Raw genomic sequence first — 15,605 nt, 5'->3', positions numbered from 1 at the left:
GCTAGTGGCTATAGTACAGCTCTTGGCACCAAAATATAAATTATCCATAGCTCCTGTTTTCTATTAATTAATCTGTAATTAATATCAAAATCTTAGCCCTGCCTAGTTTGACTTCCTGTTGTAATAAATATTTTTACTTTTATTTATTTATTTATTTATTTATTTTTTGAGACAGAGTCTCACTATGTCGCCCTCAGTAGAGTGCTGTGACGTCACAGCTCACTGCAACCTCCAACTCTTGGGCTTAAGCGATTCTCTTGCCTCAGCGTCCCAAGTACCTGGGACTACAGGCACCAGCCACAGTGCCCGGCTATTTTCTTGTAATTGTCGTTGTTTGGCAAGCCTGGTTCAAACCTGCCAGCTCCTGTGTATATGGCCAGCACCCTAGCCACTGAGCTACAGGCTCCAAGCCACTTTACTTTTTTATTTTGATAGTTAAAAGGAGTCAATTTACCAGTATTTCATAAGTAATTCTCTTTTAAAAATATTTTGCCACCTTTTTGAAATCATATCAAGTTTGCCATCAGACTAGGCCAGAAGCTATAGAAAAACTTTTTAGAACATAAAGTAAATAAAAAGTATTTTATAATATTCCTAAATTAGTTTATGATGTGATAGTATTTTCTGTTTAGAAAACGTAATCATCTATATGATGTCAAATGTTGGGAACTGATTTAGTTGCTAATTTATGCGGTGGAACAAAGACAACACTGCTTGCAGAGAAAAAGTATGGCATTCCTACAGGTACTTCCAAAGTCCACCACCGCTGGTGTGCCAATAACGTGCTTATTGCCCTTGAGTCTGTTCTTCTCCATTCCCCTGTTCTGCCCTAAACAGCAGGGGAATGATTCCTATAAATTACATTTTCCAGGCCTCCCTTGCCACCTAGGTTCAAGTTAGCTTTACCCAGTAAAGAGATACAGCTTATTGGACAGTGAAAAAGAAAGAGTCTCACCCCCTCCCCTCCCTCCTTCCTACCCACTTCCCCTCTAGGCAGAATCTCCTTTGTGATTCCAGCTCACAGCTTTTCCTTCCATGGTTCAGTTCCAACCAAGTAACCTCTTATGGAACCATTTCTCACTGAGCAGCCCACAATAGAATCTGGTAGCATCATTTCCTCCTTGTTCTCTCCAACCCTAGGGATGGTAGTTACTTCATGCTGGTATGAATCCCTGAGATGTCTCTCTGTCCCTTGTTTAGCTTTTCAGTTCCTTCAGTGCAGTTGCAATTAGTTCCCCATGTTCAATTCTCTCTGTTGATGACCTGGCATGCACTTGTCTGTTTTGCATATTGGAATGATGCAATGATACAATGCATCAGAGACCATTCAGATGGTCCATCAAAGACAATCTGAATGATGATACAGATGGTCTTCTATATAAATAGTAAACCTGATTTGGCTTTTCAGCCAAATGGTTACATTTTATCATCTTTCATCTGGTCTTTAAAGCTTGTGGATCTGGCTTCAAGCAGCATAGCAGAAAGCTACTTTGAAAACAATATTGGTTGACTCACACATACTCATTCTAAATCCCCTTCTTCCTTACCTACCTCCAAGTTAGAGACTGGGAAAAGGGAAATATTCCCTGTTTGAGGCTCTCTTGCAGCTTTGTGATATATTCAGGACAGTAAAGTGAGGGATAATCAGCTGGTATTACTCTTTTTCTCTCTTTCCATTTGAAAAATGGACAAGATGGCTGCTGTTTGTATCCATGAGACAAGAGGCCTAAGGACCAAGAACATCACTGATATTTATCTTGACATCATAGAGCCCTTGAACAAAGTTTCAAACTATTTTTATGCAAAAATAATTCCTCATTGCTTCAGCCACTCCTAATGAAGTATTCTGTTACTTGTACTGCATAACTAAAATTTTTCTTCATTGGAGGCTGATAGTCCAACTCCAGTGTCTTGTAAAGTGCATTCTCTATCTAGCATCTATCAGTGATCTATGTGAAAAAAAAAAAATTATGGAGGCTCAGCGCCCGTAGCTCAAGCGGCTGAGGCTTCATCCACATATACCAGAGCTGGCGGGTTCGAGCCCAGCCTGGGTCTGCCAAATAATAATGACAACTACAACAGCAACAATAACAACAAAAAATAGCCTGGCATTGTGGCGGGCGCCTGTAGTCCTGGCTACTTGGGAGGCTGAAGCAAGAGAATTGTGTGAACCCAGAGGTTTGAGGTTAGTGTGAGCTGTGATGCCATGGCACTCTTCCCAGGGCGACTGAGTGAGATTCTGTCTCAAAAAAAAAAAAATTGATGGAAAGTAATTAAAAGCATAAAAATCTATTCATTCCCCTAGGTCCTAAATTTTCATCATTTATTAAGTCAAGACACCAGAAAGTTCACTGAATTTTATATATATATATATATATTTTTTTTTTTTTTTTTGTAGAGACAGAGTCTCACTTTACCGCCCTCGGTAGAGTGCCAGGACGTCACAGGACTCACAGCAACCTCCAGCTCTTGGGCTTCTGCCATTCTCCTGCCTCAGCCTCCCGAGCAGCTGGGACTACAGGCACCCATCACAACGCCCGGCTATTTCTTTTGTTGCAGTTCAGCCGGGGCTGGTCCCGCCACCCTCTGTGTATGGGGCTGGTGCCCCACTCACTGAGCCACAGGCGCCACCCCACTGAATTATATTTTATATTATTCCATTGGATTTTATTAAAGTGTGCCTTCCAGATACCCCTTTAGTTCTGAGACATTTATTCCTCAGCTATGGAAAGGTGACTGCTGGATGCTCCAAGTTAAGTCCCTTCCCATAAATTGCTCTTGGCCTCAAGGAGCTATCTTACTCCAGGTTACAACCCCTCCCCAAGGGGAGTGGTGTCAAATAACTGCTTGATGTGGGTACAAAAAGGCACTTTGGCCTTGAATCAGGATGATTTCGAAGAGCCATCTCAGCTCCTGGAACTCTTCATGGAATTAGTTAAGTCCTTTGTTGCAGTTGCCTTGCAGTTCAGATTCTATTAACTGACCCTGCTTTTCTCACTTATTTCGTAGTAGTATTGGTGAAAGAATTCCACAATAAACTTTCTGCATGCAAGTAAGTCTCCATATCTAAGTCTGTTACCCAGGCAACCCAACTTAAGTTAGTCAGTATGAGGAATGTTCTGAAGAAACAAACTCTGAGATGGGATATTGGAGCTGGGTGATCCACTGGTTGGGTGGCAATGAGGACCCCCTCTGTAGTGCATGGTTTCTAAGGTGATGCCCATGGTCTATACTGCCTAATCACCCTGCCCTTGTATAAACCCTTCCCCTTGTGTGGAGGCACAAGTGACAAGATGTACTTGAATATTCTTACTTAAGGTAGTTATGTGCTATTAAAACTCCTATCTTGATGGGACCCTCTCTCCCTTGCTGGCTTTGAAGAAGCAAGCTGCCATGTTGTAAACCATCCCACAGAGAGTTCATGTGACAAGGAGCTGATGGTACCCTTTGGCCAACAGCCAGTAAGGAACTGAGTCCCACAGTTTGGCAATCTAAAAAGAACTGAATTTTGCCAAAAACATGTGAGTTTGAAAGTGGTTTCTTTCCAGTTGAGTCCCAATTGAAACACAGCAGTCCCAGCTGACATCTTGATTAGAGCTTTGTGGAAGATAGAGCTTACCATGCCCAGACCCCTGATAGGACATAGAAATTGGGACATAGTAAGTGAGTGTCATTTTCAATTTGTGGTTATATTGTTATGTAGCAATAGAAAACTAATACACCATCACTGGTGATAGATGAAGCACTGGTATCCCTGACATGTGATTGATGTGCAATTGCTGAAACTTTCACTGGAAGTAGCTAGGTGGGGATGCTTACAGATAGGCATGCACTTGCAGGTGCAATAGCCAAAACCTTTGAGAGGCTCAAGCAGAGTGTTCTAGGAAGTAAAGGATAAATTGTTACATCTTGTTTTTCCTACCACAAAGAAGGAAGGATTGGGTTCTGAAGATATAATAACTTGAAAGATGACTTTCCGCTTTAAATAATAAACAGCCCAGGAAAGGGCTCTATATCATCTCTAGGCTGCAGGGAAAGAAGTTCTTTTTGTACCATAAGACATGACAGAACCTGTGAAATTAGATGTATCAGTGGCAGGAAAAGATTCCGTGGAATCGGGTGGCGCCTGTGGCTCAGTCAGTAGGGCGCCGGCCCCATATACCAAGGGTGGCGGGTTCGGACCCGGCTCTGGCCAAACTGCAACCAAAAAATGGCTGGGCGATGTGGCGGGCGCCTGTAGTCCCAGCTACTCGGGAGGCTAAGGCAAGAGAATGGCTTAGGCCCAGGAGTTGGAGGTTGCTGTGAGCTGTGTGAGGCCACGGCACTCTACCAAGGGCCATAAAGTGAGACTCTGTCTCTACAAAAAAAAAAAGGTTCTGTGGAATGAATGGGAAGTTTGAGTGGGAAAATCACAAAGAAGATCCCAAGGGTTCTGCAGCAAGACCATGTGATCCTTAGCAAAAAAATCAGGTACTATTGGAAAAATTACTCTTGGCATACTATTATACTTGGGTCCTGATAGAGACAGAGCACCTCATGATATGTCAAGTGATCACCTTGAGATGTCAAGTGACTGGAACTACCCATCAAGAGCTAGGTTTTGTCAGACCCATCAACTCAAGGTCCAATGAGCCAAACATCAAGCTATTGTAAGATGGAGGTGATATGGAGGTGATATAGCCAGAATTGGCCAAAGCACAAGTCTGCTGCTTGAGTATGAGATCAGGCCCCTGTGTCATCCACCACTACTGTACTCAGAATTGTCTCTAAGCTCAGATATACCCCAGCATTGGGGAGGAGTAAGAGGTTCCTTATGAATGACTGGTGGAAGAGGAAAAAGGCTAAGCTTAGTTCCTGCATAGATTGATTTGGTAAGTGGGTGCAAGCTGAAATTAGACTGCTGCTGCACCATGATCCTGGCAGACAGTGCCAAGGTTCAAACTTCAGACAGTGTGTGTGATCATCCATTTTGCACATAAAGAGAAGTAACACAAAATAAAGAAATGTAATACTCATGAGTAGTGGCAGATAACTTGGTCATTTGCTCAGAGGCTTGAAAGTAGAAAACATGAGAAAATTGGAGAGGAGGTCCATAAAAGAGGTGTGTGAATGGACTTAGGGGAGTGAGCACAAAGCATGATTATCTTTGAATCACATGGTGATGCCTATCGGAGATAGTGAACAACAACCATATAGATGGGATGACTCCACCACTTGGTATCAACTAGCCTCTGGTTTTGTCCAGCCAATGGTGGCACAAAAGGCATATGGTTGGAGGGTGATGGTGCAGAGATGGAGGCTATGTGTGGTGGCAAGGAGGGAGGTCACCCACAGAACTTAGAGCAAGGACTCTCACTGAACAATGCTGATCTAGCTATTGCTATTGCCAAATGTATGCCCTGCCAGCAAAAAAGACAAAACACTAAGCTCTAAAGACAGCGTGATCTCTCAAGTTGAGAGATCAACCAGGCACTTGGTGGATAGGTGATTATATACGACCTTGGAAGGGGTCAGTGATTCAACTTGACTGAGATTGATACCGATTCTGGTATGGATTTGCCTTCTCTGTGCATAGGACATTCATCTACCAGCACCATTACCTGAAGACCCATGCAGATGTGGGTCCTGAAAAACACTGTTTCAGACCACGGGGTCCACTTCGCAGTATATAACGTGTGACAGTGGATACATGTCTGTGGATACATAATGCCCCTCCAAAGATGTCCGTGTTATAATCTTCAGACCTTGTGAATATGTTACCTTACATGGCAAAAAGGAGGCACTGCAGATATGATCAAATTAAAGATCTTCAGAAGGAAGATCTTCAGAAGGAAAGAGTAGCCTGGCTTATCCAGGTGAGCCCAATATAATCACAAGCAATTTTATAACAGGGAGGCAGATGAGCGTGAATAGGCAATGTGATTATGGAAGTAGAGTCAGAGGAGAAGATGTGATGACAGGAGCAGAGGCGAGAGAAAGAAAAGATTTGAAAGTGTAATGCTGCTGGCTGTAAAAATGAAGTTAGAGCCAGGAGCCAAGAAGATAGAAAAGGAATGGAAATGAATTGTCCCCTAGAACCTCTGGAAGAAACGTAGCCCTGCAAACATCTTGATTTAGGACTTCTGACCACCCGAAATGTAAGATAGTAAACTTGTTTTGTTTTAACCCAGTGAATTTGTTAACAGCAGCAATAGGAAACTAATACATCCACCAGAACCACTTACCCATAAAATGCCACTCAGAACCTGCTGTTAATAGAATAGAGCCATGGTGTTTTGAAGGTGCAGTTGGGACCTACACATAGTGTACTTGAAATTAGCAACTCTTATCTGATGCCATGACCCCAGTAGAATATATGATTTCAGTAATGCAGAGTAGAAATAGTGGCCCTTCTCCCAGAACCCCAAGGAGAATTTGTGTTTTCTGTCTTGACAAGGCTCCCAGTTCCAAAGGTGTGATGTTTCCGCTGGATAACCCAGTAAGAACCCTAGCAGACTTTAAATTGTGTTTTGTTTTGTTTTGTTTTGTTTTCAATCCCTTCAGGCTCCTGAGTCCAATAAACCAACAGAAAAAGAAAAGGAATCCTCTGGACAGGAGTGAGTAACCCCTATCATCAGGAGTAGAGGGGGATGCTGTCACACAGGGAGGAGGGAAGAATATGTATAGCAACTCGGTTCATGGCCACACCTCTGGGTACTCCTTACTTGATGCTGATTGTTGTTTTGTGTGTGTATGTGTGTATTTTTTCAAATTTTTATTTATTTATTTAGAGACAGAGTTTCATTTAGTCACCCTGGGTAGAGTGCTGTGGCATGGTAACTCACACCAACCTCAAACTCTTGGGCTTAAGAGATCCTTTTGCCTCAGCCTTCTGGGTAGCTGGGACTATAGGCACCTGCCACAAGGCCCAGCTCGTTTTCTGGAGACAGGGTCTTGCTTTTTCTCGCAATCCACCCACTTTGGCCTTCCAGAGTGCTAGGATTATAGGCATGAACCATCGTACCTGTCTTCTTATTTCAGGTTTCTAAACCTGGGAGGGAAAGACCCCAGAATCCTGGACATGGGTTGAACTCCCCAGGGAAGCAAGTAGATCTGAGCAATGCTAGTGGTGACTGTAATGGATTCTGCAGTGTGTAGCCTAGATTGCCCCGTTGGGAGTAAGTCCCTTATTTCCCAGCTGTTAGACATGTTGGCTGCTGACAGCTCACAGCTGAGCCCTTCTCTGAGAATTGTCCTCAGATGTTGGTTGCTGCCTGGCCCATGGCTATGTCACCTCTCTGAAGTGCAGTCTGCTTCAAGTCACTTAACATTGCAGTAGTACAAAGGCTTAGTTCTGTCCCCTTAATGTGGGGGCAGTCCTGATTGTCATCTCAGTTCCAGAACTCCCTGTGGGTTTGGCTGCTGCCTGTTTTTAACTGACCCTCAGTTCCTTTCTCCTTCTACCCAATCCTGCTTCTCTCATTTCTTCACAGATTTTGTTTCAAAGCATACTCTCTAATGAACTTCCTGCATGCAAGTTTTTGTTTCAGATCTGGTTTCCAGGGGAACTTAAACTAAGACAATCTTATTAAAAGACATAAAATTTGTCATTCCATTTGCTTAAAATGTGGACATTATTCACAACATCATGTATGTCCTAAATTTCTTACCTGACAATTTTATTTCAGAATTAAGTACTCAGAAAAACTTTGCTATCCCTAAAAATCCTGTTCTTTTCCTTTTTATTAATAAAAACTTACATAATCACAATTCCCTTTACATCTGGCTACTGAGATTAAACTTAGTATTTGTTACACCCCTATCCTAAATTCTGGAAAAAAATTATAAAAACATTTGTAGCTAATGGAAGTACAAATGTTACTTACTATAATCCTGGTTAAGTGGGAGGACAGAGCTTAATGTAAACCCAAAAAAATTCCCTCCTCAGAACCTCAAATACCTGTATTTTATCCATCCACTTCTCTCGTATTGCCAAGGGAGCCTTCCCTTTACAATAAGAGAAGGGATTGTATGCTCTTTGAAGACACCCGACTCCTAGTTGGATAAAAAGAGGAAGGAACTAGGCTGTTGATGCTGATTTTTCCTTCCTAACTCAACAATGAAATGTTACTACACCTCCCCATCCATCTCCTGTCATTGTTGTTCCCCCAGTGATAGAATATTGCTGAGCACCAGGAACACAGGACCCCAATTAGGCAGTTACTGCAGTGGTTCAGCAAGACCCATTGAGGGCAGACACCTTAGAGAAGAGAGGCCCTTCAAGGCGTCAATGTACAGGAAGGAAGTGATTGGATGTGGAATGAAGGAAATGATTATTCTAGTATAATCCCAGATTCTGGGTGGGATAATGGCTTCATTGACATTAGTTAACTCAGGCAGGTCAGGATGGGAGATAAAGAGTGTGGTTTATTTTCTTTAACCTGTTTCCTTGCCTAAAATTTTGAGAAAATGTATTTAAACAAGGTGATCACTCCACTGGACACATATCTCTGCTGCTGAATTTTGACTCGTTCCAACCCACTCTCCATACTGTTGTGACCTTTTAAAACCACACCATAGGTAATGTAATACTAATTTATGCTGCATCATGGATAAACCTTGAAAATCTAATGCTAAGATCGAGCCTGGTCTGTCCGCCTCCCTATCGCATGGGTTCTTATACCAATTGCAATGGTTCTAACTGAAGTCTTCCTTACTGTGAGGAAAAAAAGAATATGATGCCAAGTGAAAGAAGCCAGACATAAGAGGCCACATATTGTGCAGTTCCATTTATATGAAACATCCAGAATAGACAAATCCATTGAAACAGACAAATCCACAACAGATTGGTGGTTGGTAGTGTCTGAGTAGAGATCAAGATGGGGAGGAGGATTTGGAATGAATGCTTAATGGGTATGAGATTGGGGGGTGTTGCAAAGTGATGAAGAAATGTTCTAGAATTAGTGTATGATTGCACAACTATGTGGATATACTAAAAACCACTCAGTTGTATATTTCTAAAGGATGCATATTTCGGTGTGTTATATTTTAATAAATCTTATTTTTGAAACCCACTTAAAATCCTTCCATGATTTTATGTTAGTGTAATTAAAGCCAGTTGCCACTACAGACAAACCTGGGAGCTGCTTATTCTCCTCCCAGTATACCCCATCCATTCTCTTCCCTTTTCTGGATAGCTCTGTGTTCAGAAGGGAACGATGGCTTCTGAGCACTGTCACCTGGCCTGCCTTCTGTTTGGGCTTGGCCAGTAGAGATGCCCTCTCAGGTGACTTGAGGGCAGAAGAGGCAGGTCAAGGTATTTCTCTCCTGCTGTCCCACTGCTTTGCGTCCCCTGCAGGGGCTGTGTCCTAGGGTGACTAGAGTGCCTCTGGGCACACCTCGTCCTCGGCTCTACTACAGTGAACTCTATTTCCTCTTTGCCCCCTCAGTCGTAGAGGTGGTAACAGCTTCCCATGTCACTTGTTTCTTCCCTTACCCTGCTCGCACCTCTGAAAGGAGTCCCCTCATTAAAGTCTTATTTATTTGACCCATCTAGTGCAATTTGTCTCTGGACAAAATTCTGATACACCCCTAATCTCCAGGATTTAAGATTACTTTCCAAACATGTCACAGTCTGAGGCAGGTCAGATGGTCCTCTTTATTCTTGGAGGTTTGCAGTCTGGAATACATGGCCTCTAACATAAGGCAGGGGAAGAGTGACTTGCAAGGTTACATGAATGCTATCAAGAGCCAGGCCTGGAAGAAGCTTAGATCACTACCACTCTCATTTTTTGGCCAGACCAAGTCACAGGGTCCCAAGCTAACTTAAAGGGAAGCCAGGAGAGCAATGTGGTGAACATGTGACATTGACTCTGGCTATGATATTGCCTTCAGATTTTAATGTACTACTTAGCAAAGCATAAAAGCCACAACACCATCTGGCCTCAGCCTCTCTTGCTATCTTTATATCTACGAGTGCCTCACACGGTGCCTTTGCAGGAGCTGTTTTTCTGACTGAGTTTCTATTCTCCCTCTTCTCCACCTACATAACTCTTGTATTTACCTCCAAACCCAGCTCAATGATTAACTCCTCCAGGACACTTATCCTGACCAACCCTTCCTAAGGCTAATTTAACTACTGGTTCTCTGTAATAAATAACATTATTTAGTGTTATAATTTCATTCATTTCTTGATCTTGTCAATCATGAGTTTCTTGAAGGCATGAACTACATTTCTACCTTTCCCAGTATGTACCACTTTGGTCACAATCTAAATAATTGGTTAGTGGTTCTTAGCAGAGACAGTACTATCACTTAGCATTTCAGAAATTTGTATTTTGTTTGTCACAATAATAACAAGGAAAAAACTACTGATGTTCACTGATGTTAAGGGTAGGAGCTAAAGATGATTAATGTCCTATATTAAATGGGACAGTGCCTCATAATGAAGAACTATCCCTTGTCCTGCAAGACTTTCTAATGTCCCATTGAATTTTCAAATAGATGAAAAACATGTTTGTGTCTGTCTGAAGCTAGATCCTAGTTCTATTTTACATACAAATGCTGCTTTGGGTGTCTATTGGTGTATAATAAAACAATCCAGACCTTAGGGATTTAAACTGAAGTTTATTGTCTCCCAAGATCCTGTGGGGTGATGGATCAATTGTGCAATTCTTCTGTTTCCTGTGATGCTGACTTGCACTGCAGTCACATGGTGGCTTAGCCTAGCAAACTCACTTGGGTCTGGAGCTTTCAATCAGAGCAGCCCAGACCTCCTTCGTGTGGCTTCTCATAACACAGTAGCTGTGTCCTAAGAGGTGGCAAAGGAAGCAGCCAGTCCTCTTCAACGTGGGCTCAGCAGTCCCAAAACGGTGCTTTGGCTGCTTTCTGTTGGTCACAGCCAGACTCAAGGCAGGTCTAGACTCAAGGTGAGGAAAGTAAATTCCACTTATTGATGTGAGAGGCAGCTTACCCGTACAAAAAGAAGAGGAATTATTAAAGGCCATCTTTGGAGACTAGCTACCTCACTCAGATCTAAACATCACTCAGATGCTAAGTGATTTTTGTGCAATTTTAATAATTTTCCAGAAATAGAACAAAGGTATAAACCAAGGAAAATTTTTCCTGTGTTTTTGTTTTGAATTTTTGTTGTTGTTGTATTCGAGTGACCAATATAATACATCTGTATCAGTCTGTCTTTATAGTTGCCACATTCATGATGCATCATCATTTAGATCCAAGTATCTGATTATTTCTTAGTGTATTCTGGTGAAATCTTGCCTAAGTAGTTTATATACTTTTTTTATTATGGTTTTCCTTTGCATTAGCTCAATGTATTTATTGCTTATATAGATCATATTATTGATTTAATATTGAATAGTAAGGAAATAGTTGCAAAATACTTGTTACAAGGAGGAGGTATAGGGATAATGTTGATCAAAAAAACACTGATCAATAATCTAGCACTCCTGTTTTGTTTTCATATACGTCATCTTCTCCTGATCTTAATCTTCTACTTTAATTTACATTTACCATCTAAATTATATGTGCTCTGCAACTGTAAACCAACTTAAATCTCTGAACAATAGCATGGAGAATATAAATAAAGGAATGAACGTATAAATATCTGGCTCTGTGTTTTTCTGAATTATTAAAGTGTGTGATTCTTTTTTTTTTTTTTTTTTGTAGAGACAGAATTTCACTTTATTGCCCTCGGTAGAGTGCCGTGGCATCACACAGCTCACAGCAACCTCCAACTCCTGGGCTTAGGCGATTCTCCTGCCTCAGCCTCCCAAGTAGCTGGGACTACAGGAAAATGTGTGATTCTTACAGAACGCATAGTATTTATCTTTAAAATAGATTTTTCTCCCACTGGAATAGTTCTTTGTTATTTTCTACTTTGAACCAGATTAACGAGATATAGATATGTGTTATGTTAACACTTTTATATTTTATTGATGTACCTTAATATAAATGGTCTTATCTACCACATAATCATATTTGGGGAATGAAACCAAAATGATACATGACTATTTTAGATTTCTGATATTACATAGTGCTTCACCTCATATTAAGACATTCTCAAGAAAAAAATGCCATTAGACCTTTTAGTAAAGCCAACCTATATAAAAATGTATTTTCCTCTTAGTTTTCCTTAAAATATTAAGTTGAATAAATGCTGTACTTAGACTATATCTATCATCTGAAACTAAATTCTTTAGAGATGTAGCAACTGATTATCTGTTTCTAACACCTTCTATTGCTTATGTAAGTATGATGTATTACTCTATAGCCAAGAGTTTGTTTTCTAATATTTATACTTTCCTCCCCAAATACATAAATGGATCTTTAGTTATTAAATTATAATAATTTCCCATAATATGATTATTTAAAGCATGTAGAGAAATACAAAACCTAAATAATTTAACTTAATGTTGGGTCTGAAAAATGTTCTAGTCGGGGGATGTCCAAACTTTTTTCTTCTCTGCTACACATTGAAAGAAGAAAAGTTGTCTTAAGCCACATATTAAATATGTGAACACTAAGGAAAGCTGATAGCAAAAACAAAACTAAACAAAATCTGTACATACTTTTTGTGATATCTGACACCACAGATAAGCAAAAAAATTGCCCACAAAATCAGCATGCAGCCCATGGCCACAGCTTGGACACCCCTGCACAAAGGCTGTCCTCCTGATGGGTGGGCAGATGTTGACCTTTGGTTCTGGTAGAAAGATAACACATGCCTGATATAGTAGGCAAGTGATGCTGCTTTTCCGGTCTGGTTGGCAGATGCTACCTCCTGATCTGATACACACTTGCTGCTATCTACCATGTCTAGCCTAGTGTATAAATTTTATTTTCCTACAGGTAGAGGCAAGGTCTAATAAAACAGTCCCATGAATCATCCTTTAACTTCTCCTCAGGAAACAGTAAATAATTCTTTGTTAGTTAACAATTGTGTAAGAAGTTAATGACCCCTGAGAAGTATAACGTGGAAAGGATGTAAGATGCATAATTACTTAACTACTGTTGCTACAATAGGCTCAGATAAACATTATTTTTCCTTCCTAACCTATTTCAAGGAGGGCAAGAGACATCAGCTTCATAGAAGCTTTATCTACATGCTTTATAAAACCGAACATTGGTATGGGAGCCCCTGAGTTTTTGACCACAAAGAGAAAACCCCGCCAAGGGGGTTTAGTTTGGGGAACTAGGTCAGCCTTCAGTGGTGAAAGAGAAAAGTAGTCTTACTCCTTGCAAGTGGAAATAGTGACTAATTTAATACATAATATTTAAAACATAGGCAAATACAATATTGAAGGCTATAACATTTTTTTGACGTACTTACATCCTCTGACAACCCTTTTTCCTTCCCACAAAAATCATAAAGCTTTCTTTTATAGGCTAAAAAGTTATCTTTATTTAGTCTTTGCACAAGAAAACCAGATAACAGTAAATTCTGAAAATCAATCTGTTGATAAACCAATAGTGTTTATAATATAGGTACATAGTGTGTATTTGAATTAATGCCTTTGATATTCTTTAATTTAACCTTATTTCAAAATAATATGACACCTTTAAAAATGAAATTTGGCCTGTCCTAAGGGCATTTATAGAATTAAAGAGAAAATTAATTCTTTTGAGAAATAGAAGCATTGCTTCAAAGATGTGTGTACGGTATCCTGCCCCATAAAGCCATTTTTGAGCCACCATTACAGAACTGAGGACCAGCCCTATAATTCTTTCTTTACCCTGACAGAAAATAATGCAAAGGAAAGAATCACCTTCCAAGAAATACTGTAGTATTATTACAATTCCAATATTGAAAATATTAGGGTTATTTTGTGGATTTTTCACTTATTAAGGTTATTACTTTTCCCTAATTGCACAGATCTGATAACAGTTGGATAAACTATTATAAACTGTGTTAATCCTGCTGAAGTAATTCCATATCTTATGTAATTGGTGATAGCACAATTCCTCCATAGACTGCCACAGAAAAACATGTCCTGTATGACACAGATTTGTCACCATATAAGATTATGATGTAACCCCATTAATAAATAGTCAAAATATCAATACTTACAGAGTCATTGTACTATTCAATTTAATTGACCAATTCAATATAGCTGGCATTCAGAAAGAAAACAGCTTTAGTTCATAAAGTGTAATAATTGGATTGGAGAGAGAAAATGTGATAGGATGGGACATTAAAATAACTGGAGTTTTAGCAGAATTTTGCAGAATCAATGGGAACATTCCATTCTCGTCCTTCCTGTTCCCATTCTACACAGAAATTATCACTGTGACGTCTCAGAATTTGATAATTTATCAAAAACAACCTTAGTAATATAATCCATTGTTAATTCCCAAGAGAGCAAAACTGAAAGATAGTGACATTTAAACTTTGTTACTTATTACCAGCTCTGGGAAAATACATATCTACTTACAGATTTGGAAATATACAAAGCTAAAGAAAAATGAAAATGATTGGCTAAAATACATTTTCAGTAGATAAATAGCTTTCTTTATTCCATTCTTCAAGTTTAAGATTTTCTAAACTACGTAGCCTTTGTCTTTTTAAAAAATTCAGTTTCTTTAGCACATACACTTCTATGATTTATATAGCATGCTACAGTTTAAATATAATGTCCAATACGTAACTATAAATAGTCAAGGTACCATCTCTGTTCTAGATGAGGAAACTAAACCCAAAAAGGTTTGAAAATGTGCCCAACATCACACAATTAAAATGTGGCCGAATACTCTATTTTATTCTATTATCATTTCCCATCACATTTTCAGATGGCTTTTACAATATAGTCTCTAGTCCATGTATTTATTCTGCCTTTTAAACAGAACTTGAGTGAATTCTTTTTTAAACAACTTGGGCACCATCTCTCTGTGCCTCGCCATCTGCATAGCTGATAGACTCATAAGAGTTGGTAGTAGTACCTGCCTTGCAGGATTGCCGTGAGTCAACTCATGGGAACTCTGAGAACATTGCTCAACATAAAGTAAGAGCTCAGTAAATGTTCACCATTATGATTACCTTTCCTTGGTCTATAAATAATAACTTTTTTTGAAGGGGACTTACTTTTGTAATTTCTGATCCAATTTTCTTTTTTCCGGTAAGTCTTCATTTTTATGTATTTGAGGTACATTTTTTAAAGTTTGCCTTCCATACTGTTATTTATGTGTGTGTATAAATTAGGGTTTGTTTTTTTTTTTCATGAATTGCCTGTGCAAATCTTTTGCTAGGTTTTACTGACTTCCTGTGATAGTTCAGGTCCGCTAGGAAGCAGAAGCCAAGTAATATAAATGTACGGAGACATTTTATTAGGGAGAAATACTCATGAAGGATAAATGTGATTAGTAGTAAAGGAAGCCTCCAGGTCTCAATGTAGGTTTGACACCTGTGAAAGGAGAAAAGGAAGAAAGAGTGACTAGGTGAAATTTTTCACTGCAACACAATTCTGAGAAAGTCTCAGCTGGGCCAATGAGAAGTCCCAGAGCAAAGAATGCCTGTCAGAATAGTCCCATACAGGGCAGGAATGGTCAGGCCTCTGCCATGCTCAGTTGCTGGCTGGGAGATGATATGGAGACCTTGGCCTTGCTGTTAA

At 39.9% G+C, this 15,605-nt stretch overlaps 1 protein-coding gene across 1 annotated transcript in view; it reads left to right on the top strand.

The window, feature by feature from the left end:
• The window catches only part of SCEL (sciellin), a 342,117-nt gene that overhangs the window by 5,758 nt on the left and 320,754 nt on the right, over positions 1–15,605 (top strand). Inside the window, exon 2 of the mRNA XM_053563449.1 lies at positions 6,544–6,596. The gene's annotated coding sequence lies outside the window, so the exon portion shown is untranslated. The remainder of the gene's footprint in view (positions 1–6,543; positions 6,597–15,605) is intronic.

The sequence above is a fragment of the Nycticebus coucang genome, chromosome 15 (genome assembly GCF_027406575.1).
Source record: "Nycticebus coucang isolate mNycCou1 chromosome 15, mNycCou1.pri, whole genome shotgun sequence".
NCBI lineage: Eukaryota > Metazoa > Chordata > Mammalia > Primates > Lorisidae > Nycticebus > Nycticebus coucang.
This window is presented reverse-complemented; position numbering and strand designations above follow the sequence as displayed.